The sequence below is a fragment of the Dreissena polymorpha genome, chromosome 3 (assembly GCF_020536995.1).
Source record: "Dreissena polymorpha isolate Duluth1 chromosome 3, UMN_Dpol_1.0, whole genome shotgun sequence".
Taxonomy (NCBI): Eukaryota; Metazoa; Mollusca; class Bivalvia; order Myida; family Dreissenidae; genus Dreissena; species Dreissena polymorpha.
The window spans coordinates 81183382-81190879 of record NC_068357.1 but is presented as its reverse complement, the minus strand read 5'-3'; positions in this window follow the sequence as shown (position 1 = coordinate 81190879).

Genomic DNA, 7498 nt, shown 5'->3' with positions numbered 1-7498 from the left:
AACGAAGCAGCATTCATTACAAATATCATTATTGTTATGCGTTGTTCTGTTCGTTTATTCTTTTCCCCTCTTTAAGACGAATGCAGTTGTCTGTCAACATGTTGTATGGCGGGTAATGTGGAGATTGTATTTTCTTCAGTAGACGAAACGGATGTGACGTTAACACGTTCCGTTGCTTCGACCTGTTGACCTCTATCTGTGTTACCATCGGAGAGACTTATTGTATGTTGTTGACCGCATTCGATTGTATAAACATGAGGGGCTTGTAGCCTAGAATGCTTGGAGTAATAACCCAGATAGTTTCGAACAGAAGCAACTTTCCTTGCAATTAAGCTATATATCACAATTGTGAGAATCAATACACTAACTAGAGTACTCAGATCCAACATATGGAACAATGTGATGGTTCCCTCCAGTTCCGGTTGCCTGGAACGCATGCAATGTGCGCCAGTGATTGTCCTGTTGTTAGACATCATGTGCACATCTACTGGCGTGCTTTCTGCGAGCCAAATATTCCGCAGTGCAAAGACAATCGACATCATTAAACATGCACAAATTACGTACTTAATAGAACTCAATTGGCATAAAACCTTCGGCCAATGCTGCCATTGATAAATTAAAACTAATCTATCGAACATGATTGCACACAAGAAAAGTAGAGAATTAACGATGAGCACGTGAAAGATAAAATAATATAGTTTGCACCATACATTACTTGAAAAAGTCAACGTATTTAAAAAGTGGTAAATCATTGTGAAATTAGAGAACGACGTTAACATATCATTAATTGTCAGTGCTATTATTAAAATATTAGTGACAGTTTTCTTCTTTTGCTTGATATAGAACACTAAAGCACCGGCGTTGCCTAATATTCCTAGAATTGTAACCAATGTCACATATACGACAAGTCCTATATATTGGCGACTCTTCTCATCGTTGAGCTCTTTAAGCACACTCTCATCGCTAATTAATACCTCTGATTGGCCTCTATCTGCCATTGTGTAGCGTCTGTACATCTACAGAAACCGGTTGATAATAAATGTGGCAATTTCGACCGATTATTTCAATTATATTTTCTTAAACAACTGATAGTGTCAGTATATTCTATTTAATGTCATTATGTTATAATTCCGCCATAGCAATAACTCACTTTCACGAAACAATTTCTTTTTAGACGTTTTTTTTTGTATCCGCTTTCAATAGACACCGATACGCCTAATGCGTGTTTCCCTCCGTTTTGTTCACAATAACAGTGTTCGACACTAACGGGAGTCCGGTAGTCCGAGACTCGTGGAAATGAGACTCGGACTCCTTGTTTTTGTGTCAAGGAAGTTCGTCGGACTCCTTCAAAATCATCTGTGAATTATAAAAAAAAATCCTTTCGTTTATTTATTTGTTTCCCAAAATCAGAATGTACGCACAAAGAAAATTTTACTCAGAATAATCATTGTCGATCACTGTCTATAAAAACTTTCAGTTTCAATTGTTAATTGTCTCATTTCAATTGTAATAATTTAATATTCACCCTCTACATACCGCAGAAGGAAGTTTTCAATACCAAATCATGACCTTACACTTCAACCACAGTTTAAAAGTTGTAAGAGTTCTTCTTAACAAGGAAGATCATAGACAGCTGGTCTATTGTTAGTGAGAAGTATTCATTCAAAACTAAGTGATGTCGGAAGCATATAGAAGACAAGAACAATACCATCATTTTCACTATGCACTTGAATAAGTATTTTTATGTTTTCCGATGAAAACCCCTGTCTGGTCAACAAGTTTGTTGTCAGAAGGTGCATTGTGTATACTTATCATTGTATTATTATGTGAAATACTTTGTCAATTTTATAATGTATGTAAGCAAAAACGAAGAAATTCCTATTAGTTTTAATCAAACGACTTGAAACGCAAATGACCCCAGTCAATTAACAAAATCGTTGAATAAAAACCCTGTTCCCAGTGCTCTGTCATAGCTTACACACAAGTACATAGCAGAGTCCATATTATATCAAATGAGAACAACTTGCTTACAGTGAGCTTTTGTGATTACATTTTGCCGATTGTTAATCATCGTTTCTGCACTTTTTCGTTGTCGAAATGTTCATCGTTAACACTCTAGAGAATATAATAATTTCCAACATACACGAAACATTGTAAGAAATCGGTTAAAATGACAATTTGGTAAATTACAAAACTGCGTTCAAAAACTAGGTTGCTTTGTCAAATTAAATAAAAAGTTTCTGAACTGTTCAGAAATTACATGTTTACCCAATCCTCACGAAACTTTATCAGAATGTTTTTTCTAATGGTATAATCTGCTGAGTTTGAAAACGGTTCAGGTCTACTAAAAATATGAGTGCCAGTGGGCTAAGACATTTTCCTTATTTCCTTACGTGGGTGTTATGAAACTTTGTGAACTATCTAGAAATCAAATGATTTGCCAAATCATAATGAAACTATCACAACTTGTGCTCATGATATTTCAACTTAACTAGAAATTGCTTCTGTCCGTTCCAAAAAGATGACTTAAGGTGAAAGTAGTTTAGGAGGGGATTATATTGAGGTAATTCGTGTTGATCGTTCGGCTCGTCCGAAGTTTTTAAAAGTTTTTTTAAATAATACCCTGCGTTGAAAAGTGACCCCTTCCTGAAGTTTTCTTGCTATATATGTTTGGAGCAAACACTTTAAAAATGTCATCTCTAAAACCGCAAGGCCAAGAGGTTTGGTTTTTGGCATTTATAATTTTATTATTGTCCTCTACCAAGTTCTTTTTTTTCCATATCGTCCCTTGGATAAAACTGGCCACCCCAATGATGAAGACTTACATATTTTAAAAGGTTTTCTCTCAAAACGTTAGAGCAGGGAATTAGTTCTTGTTTAACACCGTACTCTAGTCCTGTAACAACTTTGTTAAAATCCTCCCTCTTGGGTTATTATTGACCCCGCCCTATCCGTCACTTGTTTAATTATATATATTTAGTGGAAACATGAATAATATAAAAACATCTCGATTCGCGAGATCAGAATGTCTTCACTTTTGAACATCCGAAAATTATGACACTCATCATTCTGCTTAAACACATAGACAAAATATTTTATTTATTTTGTTTTCTTGTTGCAGTGCTCTCGAGTAGTGATAGTGGAAACTCTCGAACTCTTAATCAAGCCGATCTTGGTCGTTGTTTGTTTCTCAGATACTTTCGCTTTAAAAATAGCTTTTGCTAAACAGTGTCTTATAACTATAAACAATCATCACAATACCCAAAATTGTTTACACAAAGCACGTTTTACGGTCCCAATGCACTGAAGATGGGAACGACTGTGAATCAGTGCCACGAGCAATCGATAATGCCAGTCAGGCTTTGTTGCAGTTTGTTGGCTTTGTTTTATAATGTTAAATATTAGGGGAAAATGTTGAAGCAATAGGCTGTAACGACCAATCCCGAAGATCAACAAGCAAGCATATATAGATAAATGCATTATAAACAAGAGATGTGTTTGTAAGAAACACAATGCCCCCTTCTGCGCCGCTTTGAAGCCATATATTTGACCTTTGACCTTGAAGGATGAACTTGACCGTTCACCACTCAAAATGTGCAGGTCCATGAGAAACACATGCATGCCAAATATCAAGTTGCTATCTTCAATATTGCAAAAGTTATTACCAATGTTTAAGTTTTCGGACGGACGGACAGACGGACGGACTGACGGACAGTTCAAAAACTATATGCCACCCTTCGGGGGTATAAAAATAATATTTTTTAAACTTACAATAATTAACTTAAATCAGGGCCCTCATTTGGCCGTTTTTGGGGCCGAAATTCGGTCCATTTCCGCCCGTAAAATAGTATACTTTTCCCCCTATTTCAGCTAAAAATTCCAACCTCAATTTTTTTTATTTTTTTTATACCTTAGTTGCCAGCTGGTATTGTGCTATTAACCTTTGATTAAATGTATATTTATGTAAACTACATTAAAATATAGCAATTTTAAGTGCTGAATGGTTGGTGCAAAGATCTTCTAAAATTCCCCTTTTCGCCCAAAACGACGCGAAATTCCCCCCCCCCCTTTAAGGGCCCCGGCCCCAATCCCCCAAAGTGTAGCAAGGGGCCATGCTTAAATATTAATGGCATTTGTAAAATAGTTGTGCCATTTTAAATAACAAATGACAACAACTATTGAACAGAAGTCACTTAGAACTTCGATCTGAAACCAAACATGAAAGACGATTTATCAATTTATGGTTATCATGTGTTATTACCCCATAAAAATACGGTATATAAAAAGTGTCATAATTTTTGGACTACATTAAGTATGATGGGACTCCTTAATGTCAGAAGAAGGGAGTCCAAAGAACTCCTTTCTCAGAATAGTAAGTGTCGAACACTGAATAAGCTTCTCTACAAAAACGCAGCGTCAATTAAATATTATTTCCCATTGGAGAGAATTACTTGATTGAAAAAAAACACCACAAAATAGCTCCCAATGGCAAAACGATATCACATTCAACCAGGCAGACAAAGTATTGCTCTGTGTTTTTAATTTTGTTCATAGGCTATTTTATGGACGACATTTTACGCTGTCTAATGGTGTACTTCGTGTTTTAGCTAAAAGATATAAGCCACAAATATATGTTGATATTCATGCAAAAATATATAAATCAAAATAACGAATCTATTCTTTTTAGGCGATTAGAATCACATTGGGAAAAAAAACAACAGATATTGATTTCTGATTACAATTTTTTAAAGGAATATTATATTGTAATAATGTACACATTTACTCATTTTAGGTGTGTTCTTCCAATTTCAGAAATCATAACTGTTCATAAGCTTTGAATAATTAATTTCTTCATGCGTGAAATTGGAAGAACACACCTAAAATGGACGAAGAGATTTATTCGCAGCTTGAGCAACTTCTTCAAACAAGGGTTATTTAAAAATCGACTCGTTATTTGGCTTGTGGCATTGTGATGGTCTTAAAGCAGGATGGTTCGAAATGTTTCTGTGTAGATTATTGGAAGCTTTACGATGTCACAATAAAAGATTCATACCCTTTTCACCGGATTGATGATTACTTACAGCGACTGGCAGGCGCTGTATTGTTCTGTTGTCTGGATTTGACTTCCGGTTACTGGCAAGAAGAAGTTGAAGAACCTGATGGATCGAAAACGGCATTTGCATCGAGGATGGGGCTGTTCGAATTCCAATTGATGCTATTCGGTATTTACAATGCATCGGCGACATTTGAACGATTGTTGGAAGCAGTGTTTGCTGGTTTGAATTGGAAAGTGTGTTTAATCTACTTGAAAGATGTGATTGTTCATGAAAGGACCTTTGAAGATATGATCCGAAATCTGGACCTGTTTCTCGGCAAACTCGGTTTGGCTGGCCTCAAGCTGAAGGCACGAAAGTGTCAGCTGTTTCTTCATGAGGTGACGTATCTAGGTCATATCGTTTCAAACGATGGAGTGAAGACAGTCCCCAAAAAGACGGAGGCCATACGAGAATGGTCGGAGCCTTCATTCGTGACAGAGGTAAGCTATTACCGAAGGTTTATAAGGGACTTCGCCAGTAAAGTTAAACCTCTGCATGAGCTCACTAAAAAGGGTCAGAAATATGACTTTAATGAAGACTGCAAGACAACGTTTTCGCATTTAAAAGAATGCTTGTGTGATGCTCTCATCTTGGCACATGAGGATTTCAAAGAACAGTTCATTTTAGACACAGATGCCAGTTATGTAGGAATTGGTGCAGTGCTATCCCAAAAAGTGGATGGTATTGAGCGACCAATGGCGTTTGCTAGTAAAACTTTGTCAAAGTCGGAAACTACGTTACTGCGTGACCCGGAAAGAACGGTTTTCCGTTGTGTATTTCGTGAAATATTTCCGGCATTTCGTTAATGGAATAAAGTTCACAATTCGGACAGATCACGGATCGCTGCGGTAGTTTACATACTTCAAGAACCAAGAAGGCCAGCTAGCGCGTTGGCTAGAAGTATTGACAGAATACGACATGAAGATAGAGCATCGCCCTGGACGTCTTCACAGTAATGCGGATGGGCTAAGCAGAAAACCATATAAGCAATGCGGTCGAATTGAAGCTGAAGTCTCATCCAAAAGCATCAATGAGGCATGCTCAGCTGGATTAAATCTCAGTGAAGCACAAGCTACGAATGGTGCCCTCTCCCACTTGAAGCATTGGGTGTAGACCGCCAAAAAACCAGATCCAAAGTAATTGGAGAAAGAGAGTGCGTACATAGAAGCACTTATAGCTCAGCGGGACCAACTTGAGGTTCATGATGGTGTCTTGTTTTGATAATATGAACCACACGGTCGAGACAAAGTGACCAGGTAAGTGCCAAATTACTCTTATGACTTTCGTTCCTCACACTCGCAAGGATTCAGGAGGCCTATTATTTTCCAGGCGTATCCATGGATGTTGCGAAATACGTCAATGGTTGTGAGTTCGTTCACGAAGAAAAGATCCATGCAAAACCAAGAAGGCACACATGGCGATCACTAGAAGTGGGTTTCCAATGGAGCGCATCTCGGTCGACATTGTAGGCGAGTTGCCTACCACAAACAGAGGCAACAAGTATATTTTGGTAATTGGTGATTATTCACCAAGTGGATGGAATGTCATGCAATGTCAAACATGGAGGCAAAAAATGTAGCAACTATTTCGCTTGAACAGGTTGTAACCAGATTTGGAAGTACCACGAATCATTCACTCAGACCAGGGTCGACAGTTCGAGAGCTTGTTGTTTTCAGATATGTGCAAGCTAATACTGATCGACAAGACTAAAACGACACCTTACCGTCCCCAGTCTGTTGGTATCTTGAACCGTTTAATTGTACACTAATGACCATGCTTATTGCGTTATGGCAATAAATCATCGTGACTGGGACAAGCACATTCAATATGTGCTTATGGCATATCGATCCACCGCGAATGAAACCACTTGCTTCTCATCAAATAGCCTCATGCTGGGTCATGAGGTATCCACCACTTTGGACCATATGTTTGAAATGCCCGTGAACTTCGAACAGACACCTGAGAATCAGTGGGTTTGGGATATTCAAGAGGAGATGAAAAAAACTCACAATCCATTGTGTACACACAGGTCTTACTGACCTGTGTACTAACGCGAAAGGAATTGTGGGTAGCACTTCTTTTACGAGTGAAAAGTGAAAGCGAAAGTAGGTCAGGTAATCGTGCTTCTGATAATCGCTATCAGTCTAAATAGAGATTCAAAATCACATTTAAACATAATTAAATAACATTTCTTAAAACAACATTCCGTTTTAATCACACAATAAAATACGAATAAAATACGAGTTTTCTTTAATTATTAACATTTTCATTCCTACGCAGAAGTACTTTGGCGGATGCATAATTCCCCAAACGAGAGGAATGTGATGCGTCTTAGTATAGAGGTGACAATAACGTAGTGACGTCACCATCTATGTATAGAATGACTCAAAATCAGGTTCGGA